The following is a 16,117-nucleotide window of genomic DNA, read 5'->3' as shown; positions in this document are numbered from 1 at the left end:
TTTTTTCCACTGGTCAGTTTACTTTAAATCTAATTAGTTTCAGAGAGCTCAGACCTTTTTAAATGAGCACACTTCCCCCCCCCCCCATTGGTAAATCCAGCTAAAACAGCCTAGAATGAATTGGAGCATTGGCCTAGGAAGGAAGGGCTTCACAGCCCATTACTGATCCCCTGAGCCATCTCATCCCCTTGACTGCCATGTAATGTTTGTTTAATGCAAAATTTCCATATAGAACAAAACAAAATAAAACCCAAAAAGCAGGACAGCAGCTCTTTGGCATTAAGATGTTAAAATGTGAAGGTAGTGAAAATGAGACTTCCTTTCATACATGTATTAGCAACCTCAGGGGAAGCCTCAGCAGGGAAATGCCACAAACAGTGGTGGGAAAAGACTTGACTAAGAGGAGGTGGCTGAGTGTGTCTGGCAGTGTGGGTTGGAGTCGCTGGGGAGTTTTGTTTTCAGCTTCAGGGGAGAGGAGCTCTTGCGGGAGCCTGTGAAAATTTCTAAAATAAGTGCTCTGGGCCAGTCTGTCACTGTGCATGTTACTAAGTATGTCTGGGCAGGAGTGTGCCAGTGTGTGAGTTACTGAGGATTGCTATGCATTAGTAAGCATGTCATTTTGTGAGTCACTGAGGAATTCTATGCATGAGTGACTGCCTCTGTGCTTGAATATGAATAAATAACATCCAGAGCCTCCAGTCATTCTAAAAAAGTTTAATCAAGGCTATCAAATAACTGGGTTGTCAAAAAAAAATAGCTTGTTGAAATTATTCATGAGGTTTCAGGGACTAAAGTGAATTCAGTATCCCAGTAGCTTTTCCCAGGTCTTTTAAAGTTCCCAAGAAGAAAGCAAAGAAAAATCCTTAATTAGTATACTTAAAAATGTAAAACAAAAGCGTGGCCACATGTTCTGAAAGGTGAAAGTGATGGGTTTGGAGTTCTGTGCATATATCCCCTATTGTGAGATGCTCTCCAGCTAAGCAACAAGTGTCTCCATGGTCACTGCTGGATCTGTCTAGCTTTGCACTGTAGCAGGCTTTTGGTGGATTGGGGCCTGGAGGTACCTGGCAATGAGGAGAGTACATGTACAATGTGAGTGACAGCCTGCAAATACTCACTGAAGGTACGGAGAGAATGTAAGGGAGAGAATTTCAGAATTCACTTGCTGAGCATATGTTGGCATTACACATTATCTAGTTGCGTTTTCACACAGGCCTGCCAAGTCTGGCACTTCCAGGGAGATAACCTGCACAGTCTGCCCCTGTGTCCCGCTGCCCCCGCTGTCATCCTAGCACTTCCTTCACTCAGGGTTGTGCTGGGGGCCCAGGGGTGCATTTGTCACACAGCCTCCCCCACTTGCAGGTCTGTCATTTGATCTTAATCTCTCAGATATGATTGCTCACATCCCCCATGGTCTGAAGCAAATGAGCTGAGGGGGCCTTTATATGAATGAATGTAAAGACATCCAGAGAATGATTAAAATGCAAAAAAATTAAGACACTTGAAAGTTATCCACAGAAGTCAAATTAGGAAGAAATGAATACCTGAAAGGTTGATGGTCTTCAAACACGTTATCATGAGATAGGAACAATACAGAATCAACAGAACCTCTTAGGCCTATCCAAGGATAAGGATGTACAGCACAACTGCAGAATTTGTGACCCATACAGAGGCCTGACCACTGCAGACAGTAGGAGTGTTCTCCCAGGAGGGTGCTGGATCCCACGGGGTCACAGTCCTTTCCTGCAGCAGCTCTCGCAGTGGGAAGCAGAGCACTGAAGTCAACYTCTGCTCCCAGGGGAACCAGGCACTTACTTGGAGCTCAGCCTGCTATGAGCATGCTAGGTATGACGGACCTCTGCTCTGAACTAACCAGAGCTTTTTTAAAATACCGTTTCTTTCATCACGGATATCACAACACTGATGAGTGAGTCTGAGTTTGATCCTAAGAAGGCAAGGTACAGTTTTTCAGGCAGTGTTCATTTAAAAATGATATTTTTTTCCCCTTTGATAACTGGGTAGCCATAAGAGTTAAGGAGTCTCAGTGAATATGAGAGCCATGGATCTCTCAAGGAGCATCAAGAAGATATCCTGAAAGAAAGTTAAAGAAATAACAAATTCTTTCCTTTCAGCATCCTCCATCTGCCATTACATCAGACTTCCTTGGATTCAGTTCAACAGTTGCTTTTCAGCCTGGCGCTGATCTCATCCAAATGTTTGGGTAGCTGGCAGATGGCATTGTTTGCATCTGAGGTGAAGCTGATGTAAAGTTTGGAGTTGTTTTCTTATTGCTGATATTTTATCTTTGCTATGTAGCAACACAGAGGCTAGAAGCTTTCAGAGATCTCTGTATGACACAGCCCTAGAAGAACAAAGCTGGAAACCAAGGAATTAAAGTAACAGCTGTAACTGAAAGCTAGTCAAATCTTATCTGCAGAGAGATTGCTATCCTATCGCTGTTGTGCAGCCACATCTCTTGTGGAACAGTTGTAGCTATTAAATAGGGTGCAGGAATGCTACAGACATTTTTGGAAATGAAGGATGCCTTGACACACTTGAGAACACAGAGATAAATGCAGATAAATCTGAAATGCAATTATCCAGCTTGGAAATGGATTGTCACAAGGTTTTTATTGCCTTTCCTTTGGGGAATTCTACAGAACTGGGCCCTCCACTTTCATCCTCTGATAGAAAATGATGCCTCCCATAGCCTAATACACATCAGCAACACTCAAATCTTTTGTTCATTATTGACTGAAAGATAACATCATTACTGCCTACTGAATCACTGACTGACAGGGCTGGGAGGTTTTCCCTAAACAGGGCTTGTTAGCAGTTGATTGATGAACAGCACCCCTCAGCCAGCCCAGGGTAACCCTAGGGGTACCCCCGCTGGGATTGGTAGTTGGGGGTTGTCTCTTTTGGGGCAGACGATAGCGGTCTCTTCCAGCGAGGCAACAGCTGGAGCTTGCATCCTCATTCCTGTCTTGATCTCCTGGGACATGACTGCTCTCCCCGTTTCTGTTTCTGGCTGTAAGTCCTTGGCAATATAACTTTGCTCTAGCCCTTGGCCTTAAGTGGTTGAGATAGGTTGCATTGCCTAAGACTGGCACACTAGTCCCCTCTCAGCCCACGTAGTTACAGGGTAGGTGGTGGTGTGGCACTGTAAATCACTGGCTGCTTGTTGGTCTGCATGCCTAATCCTTTTTCTGCATTTTGATCCCCTAGCTGTATTTGCCTTTCCTGTTGCAGCTTTTCATGCCTTTGGCACTGATTTCAGAGCGGATTCCTGAAAACTGAAGGAAAACAAAATTGCAGTATATTATTATGCAAGAAATTCCAATTGCTACATATCTCATACGACTATTTTTGCTTTGCAACAGTTACTCGTGCAAAGAAACTGTAATTTGTAATGCTTAGACATTAATTAACAGAATAGTTATGCATAGAAGTTGCTAAAAATGAAAGCTATTATTTAGCATAAGAATTAAGAGAACTTTGCCTGCTTAAAGTATGTTGTGATTTTCATGGGAAAAAACAGGGATATAAAACAATGGCAGTTGTTTTATGTTATACTACAGGAAGTAGCCATAATAAATTAGAAAATTTCAGACACTATATTTTTTTATCACGTTCCTGTTCATGTAACATAAAAATTGATTTTGCCATTTCTAGTAATCTAGTTACAGTATTCAGAGTAGTGGAACATTAGACTATGATTCATATAATGTAAAAAATATAGTCAGCTCTCTATATGAGGAAAATGTCATCTATTTGATACAGCTAGTCAGCATATTACAGCTTTCAAATGTAAGCCACAATATTGTGCTTTTTTCATACATTAATAGTATAAAATTATTCAAAATATATAACCCATTTTTCCTTGTATTGCCAAGTTGAACATACATCAGCAATGCATTTATTTCCGTAACACAATTCTTTTCAGTTTGAATCTGTATTTCTGAAACATTAGTTAATTGCATGACTAGTTAGAAAAACTGAGATGAGGACAATCACAGATAAAATATGAAATAAATACTAATTGTGGAATTATTTAGTTAAAAGTCATTTTTGATTACAGTGACAAATACTTTCCATAGCTAGAAATCTTCTGAGTAGTAATATATCCATGGAATTAATGAACTAGTTTTCTTTCCTTTCAGCATTTAAATAAATTGTAGATTTTCATAGCTGCTCGTGGGAGTAACATGACACTGGTGCTAATTGAATGGTACTAGATTGTTAGCTTTGATCTGTGATGAGGTTTCCATGGTGATATCACCAGATGAGACTATGGCCACTAGAGCAATTTTTTTGTGCTGGTGTGGTTCTGAACTGTCTACCTAGCTGAGGATGAAATCCCAGCTTTACTGAAAATCAATGGAAGTTTGTTGTTGATGTYACTGAATTTGATGTTGTCTCTATCATGTCCAAAATGACTGGATTTGGAAACGTGCTCTGGAGTCCTATAAGTCCCAAATGAAGGTAGTCTAGTAAACTGTTCACTGTGTCACTAGAAACGAGATGAACTTCACTGACATTCAAACATTTTCCCTGACTGTCCATGTCTCCACATTAAGTTGTGTGAGCCATTTCCCTCATAACTTAAACCCTTAATCTGTGTTTATTTGTATGATTTTATTGCTTAGGACTTGGACCCTATTGCATAAGGGATCTTGAAAATATAGGAGATGGTTCCCATTCAAAGAGCTTACAGCTGGATACAGATGAGCTTAGTAGAAAGTCTGGGAAAGAATGAGACAAGGAGTGGTCAAAGTCAGGGAAAGAATGAGGCAATGGTCAAAGCAATTTGGTTGCTTAACTACATCGGGTTTGTTATTTTGCCATTTTAATAAGTGCCTTTGGTTTTAAGGAGGTTTTTGAAGGAAGACAAAGTGATTTGCTGTTCCATATGAAGCATGTRGGAGGAAGCATAACAGTGCTTTTTGGAAAGTGTAGTGAGTGGGCAACAGAGCCTGGCAGCATGGACAGAGGGGAGGCTAGGCGGGTGACGGTGCTGCCATGGTGAACCTGAGAGAGGCTGCAATGCTCTTCCGGGTGAAGTTGGTAGTGAATGTTTGGTATGACCAAGCAGGGAGAGATGCCAAAGGACTATAAGGAACAGGGGACAAAAGACCAGGATAAGTCGATGATCTTCTCAACAGTACTCTAAATTGACTGAAACATGGCAAGATTGCATTTGCTCCTTTTGAGACGTGATGGGTGCCTAGGTAAGACTCTTAGGTGCAGGTGTGGGTAAGAAAGGCTGTATCTGTAGAGAGATTATGCAAAAAGCAATTGGCAAGATTTAGATGTAATCTGGATAAGAGGTCCTAGGGAGGGCTCTGATTATAAAACGGCTTTCAAATTCTTTTATCTCCTTATGTTAGTGAGGCAACCTTGTATCAGATAGCAAAGTAGGGAGAGAACCATTTCTGTAATATTTTAACGATTTTTTTTAAGTTGAGAACAGGACAAGGTACATGTCCAGTTGTGGATGGGATGGTCAAAAGATCTTCTTTTAAGGGAGGGCAAGAGCTGTGATCTTATCATCCATTCCTTTGGGTTGTGATAAGCAGCTGTTTTTCCTGACAAGAATAATGTCCTGAATAGTCACTCTTCCTTTATCCTTGCATTAAAGTCACTTACAGAGCAAATGAATGGGGAATGTGTGGAAAGGTTCAGGAAAAAGATGAAGGCATGTGGGAAAAGATGTAGATTAAAGATAAAGGTACATATTTTTGGAAGTCACTTTGAATTTATTGCAGAAACTTCTTTTTTTGTAACGAAGAAGACAAAACTGAATCTCAGTTGTGCCAGATTTATGTTTAGCTCTCTAATTCGTGTGTAAATACTGAGTAAATCCAATACACGTGAGAGGAGACCAGTGTTTCCGTTACCAGACTGCACTGAAACTGTTCTCGTGGAACAATCATGACCTCTAGTGGTCAGCTAGTAAAGCTTCAGGCTTGTTCCATGTATAAAGGAGTTGGTTCGAATTTTTATTAAATTTAGGAGATACACAGTATTGGCTACAACAACCTAACCATTCCTATAGAAGTCCGTTATTTAAATGGAGAGTATTAGCTTGCCCTCAGGGAGCATGGTTTGGGTCTCTCCCTACTGTAATTTCACTCACATTGAGGTTAATGTTCTAACCTGAAATGGGATTTTTTTTAATTCCATAAAAGTGAAACAAACAAACAAAAATAAAGCACTTAAGACCTTCTAGGAAAATGGTCATATCAAACTAAATGTGTCCAACCCAAGTGTTGTGGCACTGTGCCAGAACAGGAAAGTAACATTCACTGCTCAAGCTGACTGAAGCACAGAGTGAACATCACCATCAACTGGTGAAAAATGTATTTCTAAAATTATCTTGCTATAAATAATCTAACTTACATTCACATTGATTAGTGTTTTTAATGATACTTTATGCTCAGAATGTTCCTTTAGAGTTACAAAATTATCTTTAATCATATAAAAAACTTTCATTAGTTTAGTTGAAATTGTTTATGTTCAGACATGTTCTGAAAGTTATAAATCTTTTGACTGTCTTTAGATATCCTCACTGGGTTTGATGGAGGACACTATCTCTCTTCTGTGTAGCATAAAAATCTTTGCTAGATGTCCTTTCTGCCTCTGCTAGATAGTGCAATATGCTGTTAAATGTGATGTGTAAATAGTCTTCAGTGGCTTCACTTCAGTGTACAGACTTAAGGTATATCATTTTTCTTTTTGTTGTGTTTTGTCAACATTAATGTGAAATCTATAGCGTGAAGTTTGGGAAGTGAATAGAAACATTTCTAATCTCACTATATCAGTACATCTAAACCTCTCAATAACCTTGGGAAGAAAGGCTTGATTAGAAAAATATATACAGAATTCATTACCATGGGATGTCACTGTAACCAAGAGTACTGCAAAAATCAGAGAGACCGGACTGTGAGGTATTTCAAGATGCATCCTTCTGGTGGTTGATACACAGCCATCTAGCACAAAGTCAAGATCTTGTGCTTCAAGATTTAAGACAGTTGCTTCTGAAAGGCAATAAAATACGAGCTGGAGGCAAGGAAGAGAGGTCAGATCACCTCACAACTGCTTGTCATGGGGCTTTTTGTACCTTCCAGTTTACCTTGTTTTGGCCATTCAGAGGTAGGATGCTGGTCCACGTAGTTTGTATGTCTGCTAAAATGCATCCATTTCCAAGGTCCTATAAATAAATCACTAGGTGGAGCATCACAGAAAAGTAGAACACCACAAGAAAACACTTTTCTTTTTGCACGAATCACCCTGATGATACACATCAAGGCAACACAAATATTTCTTAAATAGTGTGGAAATATTGCCCCTGCCTGTGGGACTGCAGCACACCAAGGACACTGTGTATTTATTTTCCACCTGTCCTAGTTGCCCTGTCTCCATAGCTAGTAAGCACAACCTTCTAGTGGTGTTATCCAGCCTGTGAACCCAGGACTAATCAGGGTCCACAGGACATCAAGAGGTCTGCAAGAAAACTGAATTTAAGAACCACCACACATGTGTATCCATAAAGTCAGTTGGGTATGAAGCAGTGCCTGCACACAAGCATGGTCACAGTCAGCTCCTAACCCATGTCAGTGCTGGTCAGCTGCCCATTGCCCCTACTGTCTGGTGCTCAGCAGGCAAGGGGCACAAATAAAGGGTTTTGTTGGTGGTGGAAGGGTTGTTTTTTGTTTTTTTTTCCAGGGATCAGGTAGCTCTCTAATTCAGAAAGGCAGAGAAATGCTGCATTGTGGATATTGTATGTAAGCTCCTAGCTTGCTTTAAAATGCTGTGAGGGGATAGCTACTGGTCAAATCTCTGGGGTCAGGTGAAGCACTAAAAACACAAGAGCAGCCTGAAGCAATTTGTGGGAGCAGTCAGTTCCTCAGGGGGCTGACCCACAGCCGTGGATTGGCTCTCAGGGTATCTGTCAAATGCTTCCTTGTATTGAGGGATTGGCTAGCTACCAGGTACCACATAATTGCCCTGAAAGTTTGAAATATATTTACAGAGGAAGTGGAACATTTTCATTCTGTTGCATTTTTCCTTCCGCTTTAAAATAGAGAGGGAAGATACAGGCGAATCCTGCTCAAAGAGAGGACGCACCCAGAGGATGCTTCAGCAACATCCAATCCCCAGATTAAGCAGTAAGACTGCTCTCAGATAGCTATCTTTGTAAAAATTACACACATACACCCTGGTAACCACGTGATCTTTCACCACTGTTAAGAGTATAAAGTAATTTTGTTCCATCATGGCATTTCTTCCCTTCCCCTTGCCCTTGTAATGCAGAGCCCTCACTTGCCCCTGTCTTGGGAGGGGAGGCTGTGCCGCTTCTCCTGCCTTGGGGTGGAGGGAAATTCTCTACTTGCTTTCTCCAACTGCTTTGGTGGTCCTAACAGCCGAAACGGTTGAGGGCTTCCTGGCAAATCATTTTAGCCTCATGTCTTTTAAAAATCTGCCTGAAGGCCACTAATTGTAGATTTGCTAATTGCTGGACTGTGAAAAACTTGATATCAGATAGTTATACTAAAATACTTTTCTCAGATCTCCAGATTATTTGGAAGCAAGCAAGTATTTGAGGAGAGAACTTCTTGCTCTGCTAGTTGGCTTATGTGTGTCAGACTAATGAACAGGCGAATGCATTGAATTATTAAACCAAGCACTATTTAGGACCATTCAGAGCATTCAAGGTTAAGAAACCATAACAAGGCCATACTATGGCTAGGAAAGAACTAAGGTCAAGTGTTCATGTTTTGTGTTTGTATTTTTTTTTGTTGTCTACAACATCAGTGGAGCAGCCTTACTGCTTATTGAAACATTTTGCTAATTTTTACTGGTGCTTTGGATACTAGGAGGAACATGTTTTATAATGGAAGTAACATTTGCCTATGTTCAGGGGTAGCTTAGGAGTCAACTATTTAATTCCTAGAAACTTATTTTTAAGATTAAAAATCTGTTTGTAAAGTTTGAGAAGTATAATGGAATAGAAGCCCTGTGTAAAATCTTGAAATGCTAACAACTTGAAAAATTACATTTTTGGAAATGTCTCATATGACATGGATTAAGAAACTATAGCTAACATTAAAAGTAATTTTAACATTATAAATGTTAATAACATCACTAGTGTTGTAGGAAACCAAAATAGGTGATCATAATGGACCTTTTTCAGGACTCCTAATTAGACTTTGCAATCTGTAACAAAAACAAACCCATCCTGACTCCAGAAAAGCCTTTTCTTCTCCCAAGACAGTGCTATAATGAACCATTAAACTTATTTGAAGGAGAACAAAACTTTTAGTCTCTTTGCAAAAAGAAGCTTTTAGACAAGATATTGACTAAGGCATATGCTAAATAAATGAGCAATATAATAAAGATATTTGAGCAATTTGAGTTTAACTCCCTCAGAAAAAGTGTTATTGCGAACATCTCTGTTCAGTTCTATGTGACAAACAAAAACTCACATCAGAGATTAGAACTAGAACTCGGTGAGCAGACTTCCCTGAACCACTTTTTTGCTAAAAGTACTTATAAATCATTCATCAGTTCTTACCCTGCATGGACCATTTCTCTGTCATTCTAATTGTAGTGATAAACAGTTTATAAATGTATGAGATAAGAGGATGCAATACAACTGCTAGTGCTATTATCTAAACTCTAAATGCAATGTCTGAACTACTTGAGTGATGAATTCAGAACACACTGTTAAATTTTCAGGCCAGCCTTACAGAGGGAAAGATATCTAAAGCACAAAAAGGAAGAGAAGTAGTAATAGCCCAAAATTGATAAAAACCCGTTTCAGCTCTATCAGATTTTAAAATAATTTATGTGTACTTTTTTTCATTAGGTCTGTGTTCAATGTCTTCATAGGCCCTAGTCCAACTCCCAGTCAAATTAAGGAATATCCTTCCACTGAATTTAATGAAAGCACCCATGAAGGAAATCGAGAAAATGAGCCAGCAAAATCCTGGGCTGTCATCTTTTTCATGTGTATGGCAACCTTAAGATTTAGTGCCATTTTCAGTCAAGCCAGTGGCAAAAATACCATTTGAAGAGGGATTTTAATATCTACATATGACTGTCCTTCCTCTAAGCCATAGCTCTGCTTCTAAGAATCTATTCAGTCACAGATTTGAGCAGCAAACAAACTTTAATAGAGTATGCAATAACTTCGTAAAATATGCTTAATGTGACACAGCTATACAACATTTCTTCCATAACCTGTGAAAGTCTGAGCATACTGAGCTTATAAAACTGTCTATGACAGCACCATTTGGAGTCTTCCAATAATATTATTTATGCTATTTGTAGGGGAGGGGAGAGGAGAAAAAATATCCTGTCACCTTTTAAAGTAAAGTTTGGATGTAGAAACAGAGTCACAAGGAGATTTTCTTAGTCATCTAGTTGAAACCCTGATGTTGCAGGCAATCATTTAATAATTCCCTCATATCAGTTATCGAGTCTTCACTACCTCTACTGTTAGGTAATTATGAAATTTTACATTTCTAAGGATTAAAAACTTTCCTCTAGTTTCTGTGTATTGATTTATATATGATCAACTTGYGCTCGTTTCCTTGAGTGCCAGCATTGTGCCTTACCCTAAATAGCCGTTTTCCCTCTACTGCATTTAGCCTTCCTGATATACTGACACAGAGCAATCATATCTCCCTTGGCCTTCGCCTCGTTGCCAAGCTTATAGCATTCTTTCATAAATAATTCTTCATTCCCTCACTCTCCTAGTTGCCCTTCTCTGAATCTTCCACAACTGCAGCTCCTCTTAAACCAAACTGCAAAGACAGCTCTGGATGGGCTTTCTTGAGGCTTTGTGCGAGGATATCTGTATTTCCCCACTGCTGCTGAGACCATCAGCTAATACATTTTAGGGCTACATTTAAGAGCATCTCTTTCACATTCGCTGTTTAATGAACCAATATCCCAGCCCATGAGCTCCCAGTTAAGAGGTGAAATACGTATTTTTAGTCCATGAATTCAAGACCTGGCATTATGCACTATTGAATTTCATCATGTTTGTCTCTCAGTCTGATCAATAAGGTTATCCTGTATTCTGTACATGTCTTTTTCTGTATTGCCAATGGCACCTTATTTGATGTCATCAGCGAATTTCATTAACATTTTCCCTTTTTGTTTGTATTCACCGTGGCCATTAATGATCATATTTAATATGATCAGTCCCAGGAATTACCCCTGGAAAAACTCCATTAATAGCCTCATACATTTCTTCCTAGCACGACGTGTTAATATCTTCTATTTAGCCAAGTACTATACCTATATTTGTTCTAATCCTCATTTTCTTTTTCCCTACCAGTGAGTGGTCTGTGTGGCACTATATAAATGCTCTGCTGAAGCTCAGAAGCAAGGTGTATTAGTATGGGAAAACTGCCCAATTAATTCAGGTATATGTCTCCTGGCTCTCAAATGAGATCAAGAATCTCTGCATATGTCTGAACTGTGCCATATAAACATTCCCACAATTATCCTGGGCATATCTGTTTTTCATTATTACATTCAGAGGCTTGTAGGTGGAAGTACTGACAGACATTAACAGCTCAAAGTCACTGGGTACACTCAGCTTTTGATCTGAGTGCAGTAGCTTTAGAGAAGTGTAAAAGGCCCAGACTTGTAAGCACAATCTCTGAATCAGGATGGATGTGCGTATGTAGCCTGTCCCCTCTCACATGCCTACTACTCTAACAATTAATAGCTTCATTTCAGCAAAGGTGGAAGAATTTTAGGGGCGTCCTTTCAAAAGCTGAGCCTTCCACTAGAAAATCTTTCAGTGTGATTATGTTGTTCAGAACTTGTGGTACAGCCTTGGTGAGATGAACATTGTATTTTCTATGGCTATGTATTTTTGTCATCTATGGAAATACTACCTCTTCTGCAGTGTATTCACTGAGATGTTTCAGCCAACATAGTGTGAAGCAGAATTCTGCCATTAATTTGAAAAATGCAGTAATATATAATATATGCTGTTCATTAATATATGCTTTAATATAGGCAAGATCATTGTGAATGCTTTTCTGCATAGAGATTGAATTCTGTATTTGTTTTAGTAATCAGAGAAGTGCATGTAGTTGGCAACCTCCACTTCCAAGATTTATCATTATACAGCAAAAGTTATGAGCCACCTAAGTAGCACTTAGCATGACTCTTTTCATTCCAGATCATGGGAACCTCTAACATGAGGCACAGATGATCTTCTCTAATCACACATTTCTGTGCAGCTTATGCAGCAAATTCTGCTCTTTACACTGTCTTGGTTAATGAACTTTCAAATTCTCTGGATTTTTTGAAAGAATCAGTATTATAAGTTACAGCTTCTTTTAGGTTCATCACAATATTTCCCCTGGAGGATGATTAAAACAGTAGGAACTGACACCATTTCGGAGCTTGAATTCTTGTGTGTTGAAAAATTCTGCCTCAACAGGACTGCACTTCACTGTGTGTGTCTGACTGTCAGTGGCTAGCCCAGATGCAGCGATACAGATTTGACCCTTACCCCAAACTTAAGCTAAAGGCTGTCCCCAGTCAATCCACCTGACCATTCAAGAGGGGAGATGAAGGTACCTGAAGCTGATGCTAGTGACAGTATTCTCCTCCACGCTGTAGGCTATGGAAAATGGTAGGCTTAATAAGAGTAGCTTACTAGAGCCTGGTAAACCTTTGGTATGTGTGGTAACCCACTCTTTGTCTTAGGAGGAGTAACAGGTAGAAAAGGAGGAGTAGAGTGAACACTTGAAATCAAAAAGAGAACTGGTATCCTGCAGGAGAAGCCACTCAGCCAGGATGGCAGGAAACGCCATCCCAGTGCTAGCACCTTGGCTACCCTGCAGAGCTCGGCCTGAATTTTGTCAGTTCACCTTTTCTCAGAGTGAGATGTTTAAACAACTCCCTTTACAGGAAGGCAAGGAAAATGATCTAGTAACAGGAAAAAAACTAACCTTTTGACATTTTCATGTTGCAAAGGAAAAGCCAGTATTTTGATGTGGGGTTGAGAAAACCTGTACATGATGTTAATGGCAAAATAGAAAAATGCTGAAAGTTTAAGGGATCTGAGTGAGCTATCATGGAATAGAAAGAAATTGCACAAAAGGAGATGTGTTTCTTTCAAATGTTCCATATTTTTAAGAAGCTGTAATTGAGAAAGGAACAGRCAAAAGGATGTTCATCAGCAGCATTCTCCTGGGTTCTTGTAGTTTACAAAAAAATCTCTGTAACAAAGGCAGATGCTAAATAAATATGATAAGACATGGCAATTTTGTCTCTGGGACACAAGGAGCACCATCTCGCTGTGAAAACTTAATAAAGATCAAACCAGATAAAGCCCCTTTCAACTCTTTTCATAATTTTTAAATGAAAATGTCACTTTCCCTATAAATTTTACTGAACCTTTCCCATAGCTCCAAGTGAGGAGTTTATCTTGGCTAGGACACAGTTTTTTTTCTGGAACTTTACTCTGAAGACTTCTTTAGAGCATTATCAAGAATATTAAATTGACCTAAGTAAATGAAACCAGAACTGCAGTAGCAACTATAGTAATTCATGTGATTTTACAGAAGAATCAAACACTATTCAAGTCAAAGGCAGGATTCTGTAATAAAATCAGTGACAAGCAATATAGCTATTAACATATGAATAGGAAGATGGATGGAGTATTAACAATGTCAGCTGGGTCAAGAAAAGACGTATTGCTCAATTAACTCTCTTAATGAATAAACTTGTTTTCTTTAACCCAAAGTATAATATTTGCAGAAAATGGGGAAGGTGACAGCATCACTTTATCCTTTGTGCGCTTTCCCAGTCTGTTACCATCTCCTCTGTTCTTCTCCTGCTGTAAACAAGAATCAATTTCAGTCTCATAGCTAGGGAAGGAAAAACAACTCTTTCTCCTGTGCACTTGACTGAAACGTGATCTCTCTGCAACTTATACTGTCCATCAGCACTGAAAAGTTTTCAGGCCACATAGGAGTTAGCTCTAATCCCAAGTCTCTCTGAGTCTGGACCAGTTGGGTCCTACCTCTGCATGGGGGGTGGAGTGAGCTGCCAAGTGAAGTAGGCACTTAATCTCCCGAGAGCAGAGAGGGACGGGAGTTGGCACGTACCAAGTGATGTGTATTTTCTATAGGTTTGCTTTTTCCTGGGCCAAGCTCAACATGTGGTCACTGACCTCTGGATGCAGCTAGATCCTATATACAATAAGGCACCACGTTCCTGGGCTCTGAGTCACTTGCTGGAGGCACCTGCCTCTTTTCCATTAAAGATAAAGGGAGCCAAGGCATCCATTTTAGGCTTTTTCAATACCCTGCAATGCCAGGTTAGGCAGTTCCCAGTCACTCTTTTGGATTAAGATGCTTAAAATCCATGTAAATCCCCACTTCAGCAGAATTTAGACAGTGTAACCTAGCCTTTAAACCTTTGCCATTTCACCTCTTGGCAATGATTGTCACAATAGGCTGAGACAAGGGAGAGCCACAAAGCACCACAGGATTTCCTAACAGAGGGGCTTAGCAACCTGAAAGAGATCCCTTGTCTTTAACTAAAGCAATTTCTAGCCATCGCCTTTAAGATAGTTTGAAACTTTGGGTATGGATACACAATCCAGCACAATCTAAGCTTAACAAGTTATCTTTTAAACCAAAAAGATGTATAAACCAATGAATTTTCCATTTTGAATGGGCAATTTAACAAAGTATTGTGGCACATCTAACAGGTAGTCATGTAGTGAACTTCAGGATGTCATTTGCTCATAATCAGCTGTTCCTTAAATCCAGCTTCTGAGTTTTGGTATTTCATGAATCTGGAGCTGCAGTTCCCCACATGTCACTTCTCTTCTACTTATTGACCATATTTCACACACTCAAGTTTGAATACGATGGTTTTGTACCTTTCTACAAAGCAGTTCAGATGCAATTATTTTCACTTCAGAAACATGGAAAATGTGGCAGAAAATTTGTAATAAATATTATTAAAGTGATATATAGCCTCCAAAACTCACCAGAATATCCCCCACCCAAGTTACTGCAAATACACTGTATATAAAGAACATCTAATTTAGATCACTTGTTTTCCCTTGCAAAACTTTTCTAAATGGTGTCCAGTCAGGAATATTATATTTCTTAGACAGTAAGGGGGATACAGAAATGTCTAAAATGTATCCTGTTGTTATTAATGATTTTGTCAAATGTTAAGAAATAATCCTTTCCCTCTGACCTTCTACACATAATACCCATATATACAGGTAAAAAAGGAACAAAAATAATATTGCAAAAACTATCCAGGCTATTCAGAGAAAACTAGAGGAATGTCAGAGGAACCAGCCAAGATACATGGATATGCAAAAACACAGTAATTGAAATTCACTTGTAATCAAAGTGCGAAGGGCAGACTGAAAGGCAGCTAATCACGCATTCATGCAATCATACTACGTTCCAAATTAACTGTGCCCATGCAGGCTCAGGCAGAGCTGAGCTCAGTTGCAGTGCTTCAGCTGGCCACTGATTCCTTAAGGTATTGAGAAGTCTGGAGCTTAAAAAAGACAAACAAACTAAACAACCCAACCCCGGGCTCCAGACCCTGTAAAAGGACTTTCCAGAATGTATAAAAGTAGACTGTGCTTGTATGCTTCTGCAGAGGCAAGGGTGGGACACAAGTCACGGGCGCTGTTTTTTTTGAAGGAGAGAGAATAGGCTAGGGTAAGGTGGTGTCAAACATCTTGCTGGCCTGAGAGGAAACATATTGTAGTTGCTTTGATGTCTGTCAGGTGTTCTTGTGCCAGGAGCAGAGCAGAAGTCTAAGGAGACAGGCAAAGGAAGAATCCGAGGTGTTCTTATGAGCAGAAGCCACTAAAATGGGAAGAGCCACCACCAACTGCTACACTAAACTGAGTGATTGTAAGTTAAAGCATTGACCTACTTAACTGCACTTCAGTTTTTGGCATCAAAAGTATACAAATATTTTGTTGTTCTTATTCATACATATTTTTAAGGTGAGAAGTGACAGCTAGATTATAAATTTATTCTGAAGAATTTCACCCATATACCCTATGCTGAGTCTGGAGAAAATTCAGAAGTGA

This window comes from Apteryx rowi, unplaced genomic scaffold, assembly GCF_003343035.1.
Source record: "Apteryx rowi isolate R43461 unplaced genomic scaffold, aptRow1 scaffold_389, whole genome shotgun sequence".
Lineage (NCBI taxonomy): Eukaryota > Metazoa > Chordata > Aves > Apterygiformes > Apterygidae > Apteryx > Apteryx rowi.
The sequence above is the reverse complement of the archived record's forward strand: the minus strand, read 5'-3'. Positions refer to the sequence as shown.